Source organism: Panthera leo, chromosome D2 (assembly GCF_018350215.1).
Source record: "Panthera leo isolate Ple1 chromosome D2, P.leo_Ple1_pat1.1, whole genome shotgun sequence".
Lineage (NCBI taxonomy): Eukaryota > Metazoa > Chordata > Mammalia > Carnivora > Felidae > Panthera > Panthera leo.
Genome location: NC_056689.1, coordinates 81,930,247 through 81,943,813, shown reverse-complemented (window position 1 = coordinate 81,943,813; position 13,567 = coordinate 81,930,247). Strand labels below are relative to the sequence as shown.

The window sequence follows — 13,567 nt, the reverse complement described above, 5'->3', positions numbered from 1 at the left end:
CTCACATGTAATGACGACATGTGGAACCATGGCCCAAACCAGCCATTTAGGGCCTCAACTGTCACAGTGTCTTGTACCCTCTTTATGGCTTACCCCCAGCTGAGCATTTTATTATTTACCGAATTCTGTTTGGGGTTCACCCATAAAATGAATTAAGATTTCCTTTAAATTTTACACGGAGTAATGGATTTTTCTGCTAATGTTCTTCCATCTTTTTGGTGACGATCTCCAAATTCACATCTCCAGTTTATTTAAAAAAAAAAAAAAAAAAAAAAAAAAAAAAAAAAAAAACACTGATTTTCAAGTTTCTTCTTCTTCTTTTAATTTTTTTTTAACATTTATTTATTTTTGAGACAGAGAGAGAGCATGAACAGGGGAGGGTCAGAGAAAGAGGGAGACACAAAATCTGAAACAGACTCCAGGCTCTGAGCTGTCAGCACAGAGCCCGACGCGGGGCTCGAACCCACGGACCACGAGATCATGACCTGAGCCGAAGTCGGACGCCTAACCGACTGAGCCACCCAGGCGCCCCATGCGCCTTCTTAAAAGAAGAAAGTTTCTTCTTTTAACAGAAGAGTCCACCAGTGAACACAGTGGGGGAAAAGCTCTACATGACTTTCCTCCCTCACTGACATGAAATGTTCTGGGATATCAAGACACTTCCCTCTTCCAGCTTCAGGAGGCCTGTGGACGGCTCGGAGTTCTCCTTCCAGGGATGGGAGGGGACCTGCCACTGAGCGGTGATCACTGGGTGCAGAGATCAGAGAAAATTGTGACATGTGTACCACATGTGCACATCTAACCACGTGAACAGTGATCAGTGAGCACTGGCTTTGTATTTAAGAAAGACTATTGAGCAGGGGCGTCTGGGGGGCTCAGTTGGTTCAACATCTGACTCTTGATTTCGGCTCAGGTCATGATTGCACGGTATGTGAGATCGAGCCCTACGTCGGGCTCTGCACGGACAGTGAGGAGCCTGCTTGGGATTGTCTCTCTCCGCCCCTCCTCTGCTTGCTCTCTCTCTCTCTCAAAATAAATAAATAAACGTAAAAAATCCTCTCTATCTCAAAACTAAATAAACTTTAAAACATGTTCCCTTCAAAAAAAAAAAAAAGACTACTGAGCAACATTTAAATGTCTTGCTTTTCTTGAAATCCCAGAGAAAATGAAAATTGTGTAAGAAATGTGTCAAAATATGTTTTTGATGACTGCTTTAACATCAGTTGAAGGGACACTAGCATTAATGAAAGGCAAGCCAGAAGCGAAGTGAGGTCGAAGGCAGCGCGTACATTTAGAGCTCAACAAAGCTCCAGAATGCGCCAAAACACAAATTAGGCAAAGAGGAAACGGGAGACCTGCAACTCTACAGTGGAGTGGAATTGAAGTGATGACCTATTTAATTCTCCAAGGATTCAATGAAATGAAAAAAAAAAGAATTGTCTATAAAAAAAGATGGAACTGAAATTCTGTGTATGACCTTAGAGGTCATCAAACGTAACTCGAGATTCTTTTAAAATTCTATATTCTTCCCATTTGGAACTTGGCATTTAAAACCAAAATGCCCAGGGGCGCCTAGGGTGGCTCAGTCGGTTGAGCGTCCGACTTCGGCTCAGGTCACGATCTCATGGTCTGTGAGTTCGAGCCCCGCGTCGGGCTCCGTGCTGACAGCTCAGAGCCTGGAGCCCATTTCAGATTCTGTGTCTCCCTCTCTCTCTGCCCCTCCCCTGTCCATGCTCTGTCTCTCTCTGTCTCAAAAATAAATAAACATTAAAAAAAAATTTTAAAAAAATGCCCAGGGCGCCTGGGTGGCTCAGTCAGTTAAGCGTCTGATCTCGGCTCAGGTCATGATCTCACAGTCTGTGGGTTCGAGCCCCACATCGGGCTCTGTGCTGACAGCTCAGAGTCTGGAGCCTGCTTCAGATTCTGTGTGTGTGTGTGTCTCTCTCTCTCTGCCCCTCCCCACTTGTGCTCTGTCTCTCTTTCTTTCTCTCTCTCAAAAATAAATAAGTGTTAAAAGAAATCAAAAACAAAATGCCTGCTTTCCAACGTACAGCAGTAGTTTGCGATCACGTCGTCCATGAGCCACAATACTGAGCAACACGTCTCAAGTCCAGTGACAAAAGCACCAGTGGGTTGTTTAGGATAAATAAAAAAACCCAAGTAATACTGTGTCACAACCACTGGCACCAAAAGGATCTGAAATGTTTTTTGTGGGGTATATATGGAATATATATATTGTGATGGACAATGCCAACAACTGTTATTCGATGAAGGAAAAAACATGTGACGATATTGAAATTATATCGGACAAGCAGCAGGTGCTATCCAAATGTGACACGATTTTGGTACATCGCTGTTCCAAGGACTGTTTTGACTTCAAAGTGTAATGGATACAGAGGCGCCCAGGTGGCTGAGTCAGTTAAGGGTCTGACTCTTGACTTCGGCTCGGATCGTGATCTCACAGTTCGTGGGTTCAAGCCCCGCGTCGGGCTCCATGGTGGCGGTGTGGAGCCTTCTTGAGATTCTCTGTCTTTCTACCCCTCCCCCACTCGCGTGCGCACTCCCCCCCCCCCAATAAATAAATACACTTAAAAATAAAAGTAGAAGTGACACAGTGATGAGGCACGGCTAGTAAAGGCAAAAGAACACCCGCTCAAAGACATTCTTTGGTCAGCCCAGACGCATTATCTGCTTTATGAGATGCCTGCGTTAGCAGTTAACGTTTCTAGTCAGGATCTGTCCCATGAGAGAGCCCTGCTAATGCCACGAGCGCCCGAAGGGAGGTGTTCCTCTCTGGACACAGGTACAAGGTGCTGCTTAGGGCCGGGCAAGTACCAGGAGAGGATACCACCAGTTAACGACATTCTTAATTAGGGCCATAATGTCTGAGTCGCACCCAGTAACTTAGAGTAACACTGACTTATATAACGCGTGTTCTTGGGCAACGCTCAAGTTCGTATCAAAATAATAAACCTGAGCGGGCAGTGTTACACTGAGGCATCCGGCAGAACTGGACCCGAATCCAGGCTTCGTCCCTTCCTACCTGTGTGACCTTGGAGAAACTACTCAACGTTTCTGTTCTTTCCCGGTGCCCACAATGTAACAGTTTCATGGTGGTACCGTGAGCAGAGGAGACAGAACCTGGGCAGCGTACCTGTGCCTTGTGTTCTACAACCACGGTGGCCCCTCACCACCGTCAAACAGGCCTTGGGAAGGACAAGACTGCAACAAGGAGGGTTCCGCTTTCCTCTCCTTCCCCCTGCCCCCGTCCCGCCGTCAGTGCGAGCAAAGCTCAGGTGCGGACGGAGGGCAGAGAAACACCTGTACGAGTCAGCACCCAGCCCCCCGCACGCGCCGTGCAGCACCCGACGCCTCCCCGCGGTGCCCACCGAAACTGGCAGAGGCCCTGCATGCACCGGGGCAGACGGTCTGTGGAAGGGCCGTCAACAGTCTTGACACCGACAAAGTAGATTAGCAGAGCAGACACTGGAATCTGAAAGCAATTTTTATCCCTTCTTGACCTAATTCTGCTCCAAGGTATCATTCTAGGGCCTGACACATTACCTGCTACATGAGGGGCTGCCGTCGGCCAGCTCAAAGAGCTGCTGGTGTCACCAGAAGGGATTCAGAAAAGCCCCTTAGCCATCTACTCATATGGAGGAGGAGGCTGGCTCCCCAGTAGGTCAGACCAGGACAATCAAAACCCCCACAGACCCCAGCACCCCCACTAACCACAGGCAGCAAAATGCAGGCCACGTGCTTATTTTCTGGGCCTATCCACCCACAGGCAACAAGGGGCAGGAACTGACTGAGGGGTGGCAAAAGCCTTTGGATTCGATCAGAGCCCTAAAAATGAGGGAGTTTAGGGTGGAAAGAAGGGAGCGAGCCAGAAGCACGTGTCTCCTCTTTACTATCTCTAAATACCACTGCCTCTGTGGTACCATGTGGTAAAGGAAACCTACAGCCACCTTTGTTCCCTTGAAAAATAGAACCATTCCATTTCCTACAGATAAATGAGATTCACAATGACGCATAATAGAAAACCAGGGATTTCAACTAATCTGTGTGATGTTCAGTTGTGCCAAACCAAATTGTATTCCAGGCCAACAAACCATCTCTGTCGCTCATCACGGAAGGAAAAGAAATTCCGGGTGGGGAGGGTCCCTGGGGCACGGACCCGCACTTCAGAGACACAGCTCTGCTTCCCACCGGGAGGAAACACAGCTTTGTTGCCAGGACAATGGGACAGCCACAGGCCTGGGGCTTTACACAGAGGGAGACTCCGTTGCTCAGAAAGCCAGTCCAGAAAGCAGAGAGTAAATGCTTGAGCAGCAAATGACAAAGGAAACGATTCAGAAGGGCTATCTCGCAAGTCTTCTAGGCAAAAGAGGAGGTCTGGCTGGAGACCCTTTGAGCATGAAGTCTTGTTCTTGAAAGAGAAGAGCAAAGCATCCTGACGTTACTGATCTCTCCCCTCCAGGTTCAGGCCGACCCGAGTTACCTCTCCTTTGTTGGGGTTGAGCACAGTTGGTCTGTTACTGTAGCTTCTGAACTGAAGGACGGAACCTGCCATCACAGACACGGACTCACCCGACAGAGTCACTTAGAACATTAAAGGACGAGGTATGAAAATCATTTCCAAAGCGAACTCCATCATGGCTGCATCCGAGAGCCAGACAAATGCTCGGTACGAGACTCCCCAAAACCTAAGTTCCCGTACAAAGCTATGCAAGAAGTCTCATCCAGAACAGCACTACGTTTGCAGACACTTCTCTCTTACCTTGGGTTTTGGAGACAACGTGGCTTCAGCAATTTTGTGGATTAGCAATAAATCAAGTGAAATTCACTGACTGATAATCCAATTCATTTAAAGGGGTAGATTAGGGGAGTACGTGTATCGACACTGCAAAGGCAATGCTTATACCCAGACAGAAAGGAGGCCTACTCAAAAAAAAAGGAGACAGAGAGAGAGAGAGAGAGAGAGAGAGAGAGAGAGAGAGAGGGCATCTCGATTAATTTTCCCATCTGTATCAAGTATGCAACGACCTATCTCAATATATGAATAACACAGCACCACAGAAGGTAGTGTGGTCCAGGGCAAAGGGAACCACCGTTCTACTGTTTTATTTTCCTTTGTATTCTGAGACTTCATTTAAATGGAATCCTATGACATATACTGTCGCGTCTGGCTTCTTCTGCATCATGTTTGTGACTGTCGTTGGCATTGCTGCACACATCAGCTGTCACTTTTTTTCCTTGCTGTATAGTAGTCTACTGCATGAGTAAACCCAGGAATTGTTACCTATCCTACTTTTGACACGTGTTTGAGTAATCTCCAGTTTGGAACTGGATGGACGAAACTGTGCCAAACATCCGAGTACATCTCTGATTTGTATACTCTTGTCTTTTTTTTTTTAATGTTTATTCATTTGTGAGAGAGAGAGAGAGAGAGAGAGAGCGCGCACATGACCTGGGGACGGCACAGAGAGAAAGGGAGACACAGGATCTGAAGCAGGTTCCAGGCTCTGAGCTGTCAGCACAGAGCCCGACGCGGGGCTCGAACTCACGAACCGTGAGATCATGACCTGAGTCAAAGTCAGACGCCCAAGAGACAGAGCCGCCCACGCACGCCTGTATATCCTTGTCTTTTCTAATGTGGAAATTGAGACCTCGTAACTTACTCAACGGGAGGGCTGGAATCCAGCTACCCTCTGCACAACACCTGCACACTGACAAGAAGAAGAGAAGAAAGACTCGACTATTTTCTTCTCTTCTATAAAGAAGAGAGACTCGACTATTTTCTTAGTCATCTCTCTCGTACCATCTTGTCTCTTTATTTTCCGGGTCCTTCTGCTTCAGGAAATCCCACTTTAAAAGGAGCTATTTTTCCCTTTGCAAGTCCATCTTTCTCAGCAAAAAATCGGAAGGGAAATGCAAGAAACCAATTTTTCCCTAATTGATTCCTAAAATGAATCTACTCTCTAGCAACTTTAATTCTTTTCCCACGAGAAGTGAACATAACAACTCATCCTAGACCCTAAAAAACACAGATGTCTCATCCGTAAAAAATAACAGTCGGGGGCTGGAGGTTGCAAGATGCTGAATCCCCACCCCCCTCCCCGGCCCAGGTCTCCCGAGCCAGCCTCTGGCACAGTGTTCGCTTTAAAGATTAGAACATGATGACCCATTAACCTCACCCGTGTAGAACCTCCACAGGCAGAGGTATGGTGAAACAAGCTTTCGTCAGTATTTACATTTCTGATGTGTGGAGATTTGCAATTAGGAAACACAGCAGACCGACGGTTTCCTACTTCAAAAAAGAGGGAGAATACCGGTGATCTGAATAACTGAAAAACAACTATGAATTTCCTAGACAATTGAGCACCTAAAGGTAGTCTTGATGACACGAAGAAGTTCATTAAACTCACTTCTTCATATAAGTGGGTTTTCTAACCTGCCAATTACAGTTTTCCATTTTCTTCCTAGAATTACACACCATGTGGATCTCAAATAACACCGTCCCTGGAGCCTTCTTCCTGCCGGCTCACACTGCCCCCCGTGGTTCCGTCCCATCCTCCCGTGCATGCATTCATGTTTATCTGTTTTCACTCATGGCCCCTAAAACTTTAGCTGTCCATTACCACCAGCACAATTTCAGTATTTCCTGGTAGTTTTATTTACAGTGACATGTTTAAGAGATGGAAGGCAGATTTCGATTTTATGGATTAGCAATAAAGCAAGATTTACAGAAAGCTACCCGGACCACTGGGAGAAATACTGGGCCTGCAATAACGACAGCACATCCCCAGGGGAATTACACTGGCGCGATCCGTGGCAATGATCCCTCCCACCTGGCATCTTAGGTCCCCCAAGTCCGACACAGCCCAACATCAGGTCCCTTCCAGGCAGAGCAGCGGGTTACGGGTCCCCGGGCGGTTCATGTATCTGCTAGCACATGTCTCCAGCCGGCTCTCAGCAGCACCGTGGGCCGGCCAGAGAAGTAAACAGGCTGAAAATGAAACTCGGGATGGGGAGTAAGAAAAGATGATAAAAGCAGTGAGTGGGCAGAGTTTGGAGTCACAGGTTCAGGACTCCCTTCCTGGGTACCTCCGGATGCCAAAGGACCGGAGACTTGTGTCCCAAAGGAGGCTGAGAGGTAAGAAGGGAAACGAGGAGGTTTTAGGTCATCTTTCTCCTGGAATGTTGGGACACAATGCCCCAAGCACCACATAGAGACAAATGAAGCATCTCATGTAGAGCCATCTATAAAGAACAGATACCGTGTTAAGCATGATGCTAGGCTCACTCCAGCTCAAGGAACAAGGGAGTAGCAAACGCTGGGTCCCAGGCATAGGGCTGGGGCTGAGGCCGGGACTCCAGGATGCACAGGCAGAGGCGTGCACACCTGCACCTACGTCTGAAGAGGCCGCGAAGGTACTTTCCCTCCAGTCCTCCCATCTCCCCCCCACCCCCCCCCGAAGCATGTCGCTGCCCTTGGATCCACCATTTGTCTGCCCTTTCTTGGGAAATACACTCATGAACGTGGCCACTCTCAAGTACATTCGAGAAGAATGAACTTCAAGCCCCAAGCCTGTGAAAATTGGGGGAGCCAGGAGACCTGCGGCCAGCTGGCTTCTTAGTCCCAGGCCCAGGCACCAACCGGGGTCTGCCAGGAAAAGCTCAGAAGAACCCCCCCCACCCCCCCCCACCCCCCCACCCCCCCCCCCACCCCCCACCACACTGGTGGATCTGGCGGCTTTGTTGAAGGGGTGGGGCATACCTCCTCGTGCATCCCTGCCGGCTTCCTCCCCAAGTGAGCTCAACTCTGCCCTGGAACAAAAGCAACACATACCCTGTGGCATCTGCAGGCCGGTGGTGTGTGTGTCAGGGAGGGAGGGGGGTTTCGATCAGGAGCGGCCCTGCCGCCAGCTCTGGAGTGTTCCTAATGTCAGTGGGCAACAGACCCAGAGGGCACTCCCCCTTCTGTCCTCAACTCTCACAGCTGGCCTGCCTGTCGGCCTCCGCTTAGAGAGGCTGACCCCGGGGTGGACTCCTCCAGGAAGCACGCCCCTGACCCTGGCCTCCACTAGGCAGCCATCCCCAGGTGAGGGGGCAGCCGCCCAAGCCCCCTCCCCGCCCCCCTTCCCGAGCTCCGGGATTTCAAAGCCCCGCGGGGCTGGGCCCACTGGCAGGGCCGGCAGCCATCGCGCGGGGACCCCAGCCACCCCTCCCGGGAGAGAAAACGCCGGGTCCCCCGCCCTCCGGCTGCTCCGGAGGCGGCTGGGGGGTAGACTCAACAAGTTCCCGGGCCGCGCAGCGCCGCCTGCAGCCCAGAAACCCCGAGGACGCGCCGCGGTGGAGCCCCGCGCACAGGCGGCAGCCGCCGGCGGCTCCTTCCACCTCCTCCTCCGGCTCGGGCTCGGGCTCGGGCTCGGGCTCGGGCGTCGGCGGGCGGGGGCTCCCCCACTCCCTCCCGCCCCGCTCCCTCCGGATCGCCCACCCCGCGCACGCGGCCCGCCGGGCCCCGCGCCGCCCCCGCCCCCGCCCCCGCCCCCGCCCCGCGGGGCCCGGGGCTCCGCCCGCCTCGGTGCCAGCCGGGCGCACAGGCGGCGGGCGCGCGGCTCCGGCGCCCTCTCCTCCGGCCGCCGGGCTCCGCGGAGTAGCGGGGACCCGGGGGCGGCTGCAAGGACTTCCCTCCCGCTCCCTCCCCCTCTCCGCCCCCGCCTGCCAGCCCCGGCTCCGAGATCTCGCCGAAGACAATTGCAGTAAATGAGGACATCGGAGGAGCACGGCGCCGGGTGGCTGTGGCTGGCTCCGCCGCGCCGCCAGCGAGCGAACGCGCGGGCGTCCCCGGAGCCGGCCGAGCCGCTGCCTCCCCGCGCGCGTCGCTGAGCCGGGCCGGACGCGAGCTGCGGCGCGGGGGCCGGCCGGGCCGGGCGGGCCGGGCCGGAGGCGGTGGAGGGGGCGGGCGGCGGGCGCGCAGCCGGCCGAGTCCCCGGAGCCGAGCCTTCCCCCGCGCGAGCCCGGCGAGCCTCGCCGCGGATGCCCTGCCCGGAGTGCTCCGCGCCGCGCCAGGCTCGCCCGGGTCCGCGGCGAGACATGCCCGAGCCAGGCGCCGCACCGACCTCGACTTATCTGTAAGCAGCGGAAGGTAAGCGGAGCCCCGCGCGCCCTCCTCCCGCGCCCCGGCGCCCGCTGCACTTGGCCGCGGGCAGAGCACCGCTCGGACGGCCGCCGACCCCGGTCGGGCGCTCGCACTCGCCCCCAAACGGGCTTCGCCGGGGACTCGGCGGCTCCCGGGGCCAGGACGCGCCGGTGCAGCCAGGAGCGGACCGGGCGGCGGGCGAGGTTATGCAACTGCATCTGGCGCGGCCGGGTCGCCGAGGGGCGTCTGGCAACTTTGGCGACGGCCTGGGAGGAGCGGGGCTGCATGTCTACGCTGTCGGTTCTAGACAAACGCCACAGCCTCCTGAGCGCCCGAGAGCCCTGGCCAGGCAGAACTGGGGGATCGCGGGCGGCCGCGTCCCCGGAACGTTTCGAGGTGTTTAAGTATTTTCCAAACTAAAGCGAACTGGCAAGTACGGCTGATTAACTTCGGGGCGGGGGTGGGGGGTGGGGTGGGGATAAGTCCGAGCAGAAGGGCCCTGACTCCGGCCGCGAAGGAGAGGAGCGAGCGGGAGCGAAGGCAGATGCCCACGTGAAATGCCCATTTCCTCCCGTGGCGCCAGGGCTCGCTCGGGTTGGCACTTTCGCGGGGCCGCGGGCCCGGGTCGGTGCCCGCGGGCCTTCGGGGTGCGCGGCATCCCGTGTCAGCCCGGGACAGGCGTGGGAAACCAACCAATGCTGCAGAGCGAGCGAGCGAGCAAGCGAGCTTGCTGGCGGGCGAGGGCAAGAGGGAGGAGGGTGCCCGCGGGCCGGCCCGGGGCCGGGGCAGCGCCTGGAGCCCAAAGTCAAGAGCGAGAGTCTGCGTCTTGCTGGTTCATGCTCAGGGTTCCCAGCTGGCGTCTCCAGCGCCGGGATGAAGAACCTGTCCTTGTGACCTCAGCATTCTACTACCCAGAAATATGCCATGGGCAGATGGAGCTGGCGATAAGGGGATGCCAGGAGTGGGGGAGGAGAGGCGCCTCTGGAGTAAATAGGGGAGAAAGTAGGTGTTTTTTGGCTCATCTACAGAGCAGGGCTTCTGCCCCGACCCCTTTCCCACCGCAGGTCTGTGCCTGGGGGCTGGAGCCAGAGAAGGCAGTAGAGCAGTTTAATATGACCTTGTCTGCTTAGGCGCTTAAATCCTGCGGAAGCATCCTGAGGTGAACTGGCCAGAGTGGGAAGGAACTTTGGGCTAGCCCTGCCTTGGCTACCAACGCACACTAGCATTTCACAGGACTACAGCTCAGACTAGCAGAGGGTCGGGTCCACGCGCTGGGAGGTTTTCCCTCGGACAGGGACTGGCTAGGGGTTACCTCTCCACACGCCAGTGGGGGACCGTCAAGGTTAGAGCGAAGGGGACTTGACTGAAAAATCCCACCCAAATCACCTGACCTGGGCCATTCCCAACGAGTCGTACATGTATGAAAGTGCTCTAACGTTGTTAAGCTTATGCCACAGAGCGAGCAGAAAGTAACCATCGTTTCACTTTGCAGAGGCGGAAAGTGCTGGTTTGTACTATTCACGTTGTGCTATTTATTGCATTCATATCCTGTTGAATGTTACTTTCCAAAGAAAAGTTCATATTTATCCTTGCCTCTTTGTTGTTGTTGTTGTTGTTGTTGTTGTTGTTGTTGTTGCAAGAATGATTAGCAAATGGGCACAAGCATCTCAAAGGAAAAATGGAAGGCCTGCGATCTGCATGCCTCACCAGATATTAGTAATTTACTACCCATGTTTACTACTTACATTAGGTGGCACTGCTACTCATGACGGTTTTATTGGAGGCGCATGTGGATAAAAAATGTCTAGCACAGCTATCGCTAATTGCATGATTTTGCATAAATTATGCTAGCTACAGAGAGTGTGGGCTTTTCTTCACCCAATTCACCATTTCCTTAAAGACAGAAGGATTCTGTTTAATTTCTTTAGCCAAATGAAAGACCTCTGCTTAAAGACAGGATGCCCTTGAAACGCAGAGTATGCCTTTGAACTTCCTACAGTTGTCACGACTTCATTTTTTGTTACTGTGGTTAGGACTTGGAGCTTTTACTTCAATCAGGCCCATTATCCGATTGACGAGCACAAATACTGGTTAAGAAATAGGCGAAGAAGGCAGAAGCCGGAGAGTTCCAGGCTTTGCACACATCGCTTCCAAAAAGCCCCGTGGAAAGTTAGATACCCTTCTTACTCTGTTTACCCGGGGGGCTTCTCTGTTCTGCCACAATTGTTTTCCCCATGGCAGAATACAGGATTTTTGTCTTGTTTTTCCCTCGATCAAGAAAAAAAAAATGCAAGTAAACAAGCACGTAACTGAAAGGCTTGTGCATGAAAGGCATCAGTCTACCAGGAAGACTCCTACACATTGAAACAAGCAGTCAGAAAATAAAAATGATTCTCAGAACAGTTGATCACAGCAGACCAGCTGGACAGATGCGTTCACTTAGCTAGACATTTGTATTCTCCTGGCTGTTCCAACCCATGGCTGTCTCATTTACAGCAGCAACTACTGAGCTCTCTTGTATGAGGAGATTAGTTACTGTTGGGGACAGGCTACTTCCCGCGGAATGACGATAAAGAAATCACAGCTAGACGGCACAGCGATGGGTCTACGGACCAGCATCCACGGAGGAAGGCAGGGGCAGGGGCAGTGGGGATTTGGTATCCTGGAGCTCTGGACCAGCCCACCAGACACCTGAGCAGGTAACACGTCAAGGCTGCTACGTAACCGATCCGGTGGTTAACCAAAAAAAGCATGTCTATTTGAGGCAAACCACAGTCATCTGGGAGAAAGGGAGGTTATTAGGGTTCCCCAAACAAAACTGGCATCTTTTTTCAACAGTTCCTTCATAAATGTGAAGGACCCTTCCCCACCGTAATTCCATTGAGACCTTCGCTTCCAGCCCAAAATTAGCTGACATAATTTATGAAGCAGATCCTTTTCAGCCTCCTCACATATTTGATTTTAATATTTCATAACATTATGGAGCGACTTCAATATTTTAAAGGAAAATTTAATATGATTGATATTACATGACAACACTTTTTATTACCGTGAAATTCGCATACAAACATTTGGATAAGCCTTTCTTCGATATTTGAGCTCACTTATAGCATAAACATAGTAAAACATCATAATTTTTCATCCATTTATTTTTTAGTTTATTTATTTGGGAGAGAACGCACACACGTGCGCAAGCAGAGGAGGAGCAGAGAGAGAGAATCCCAAGCAGGCCATGCGCTCTTAATGGGGCTCAATCCCATGAACCGTGAGATCATGACCCGAGCCAAAATCAAGAGTCAGATGCTTAACCGACTGAGCCACCATAGTCCATTTACTTTAAAAGTTGCGCATCTTATGTATTAAGGTCAGAGGAGTGGATTGGTACCAAGTTGTGGGGACCCTGCCGGGATTCATACAAACAAACTGTTGAGACGTCATCTCACGTTAAACGCCAACCCATACAAAGTACAGGTTCGAACCTGTGGACCATGTATTATACTGTATCTGCCTCAGATCCAGAGGCACTGAAGTGTCTCCAAGCAACCAAGAATCATACCTCTCAGAGTAAGAGAAACCATAACTTCAGGACACATGTCCTGGTGCCAAATTCAATTTCTGATATAAAGTCAACCAGCATTTCCTCTACCATAAGCCATCAGGATATTCAGCGTGGGTCTGAGTCTGTGCACTTCAGACATCATTCATACCATAATGAATGAGCTGAGGGGCTTCGAGGTAGACAGAGATATTATCGAGAGACAAACTGCTGATCTAAAATAAAAACAAAACACTCTAACCTGATAGTTCTGTGTCTTTCTGCTGAGTGCATATTCTCAGCTCTAATTGGGACAGAGAGAAAATTAATTTGAATATAGAAGAGCAGCTATTAGGGACAAGAAGGAGCGTGTTTCCAAATTACACACCTTTTCACTAATACCATATTTAAAAGGAATTGGAAAAGAAATATCCCCGAAGTCAATGTTCGTGAATATTGCTTTTCTAGTATATTGATCGGATTATTCAGAGTACTGTACATCCACATTACTCTCTTTACCACATCATCTTGCTGTTACTCAGGTGTGGGTCAGAAAAGATCAGAGAGGGGATCAGGCTGGCACACTACGTTCACCTGAGTTACGCTCTTATAGCCATGACCGGGGCAAAGAAATTTTTTAAAGATGGTAACACCATGGCAAAATGCTAATCAAAGTTCATGCTGCAGTTACTATGGAAAATTCCAATTCAGTCCTTAATAATCTAGCCTTGGGCATAAAATGGAATGCCGTAAACTATAGCATACGAGGGACATGAGAAGGACTTTGGGAGGCCACAAATGCTGCACAAAGAAAAGTTGCTCTCCTCCGTACTCCAGAGGGAATGAGGGGAAAAGGAGGCTGATGGCCTCAGCTGCTCATTTCGGCT

General features: G+C 51.5%; 2 protein-coding genes across 4 annotated transcripts in view; one reads left to right on the top strand and one right to left on the bottom strand.

The window, feature by feature from the left end:
• DOCK1 (dedicator of cytokinesis 1) overlaps nt 1–13,567 on the bottom strand; it is a 521,064-nt gene that overhangs the window by 237,370 nt on the left and 270,127 nt on the right. The window lies entirely within an intron of this gene.
• Nucleotides 9,081–13,567, top strand: part of INSYN2A (inhibitory synaptic factor 2A) — a 58,107-nt gene continuing 53,620 nt past the window's right edge. Inside the window, exon 1 of the mRNA XM_042909104.1 lies at nt 9,081–9,151. The gene's annotated coding sequence lies outside the window, so the exon portion shown is untranslated. The remainder of the gene's footprint in view (nt 9,152–13,567) is intronic.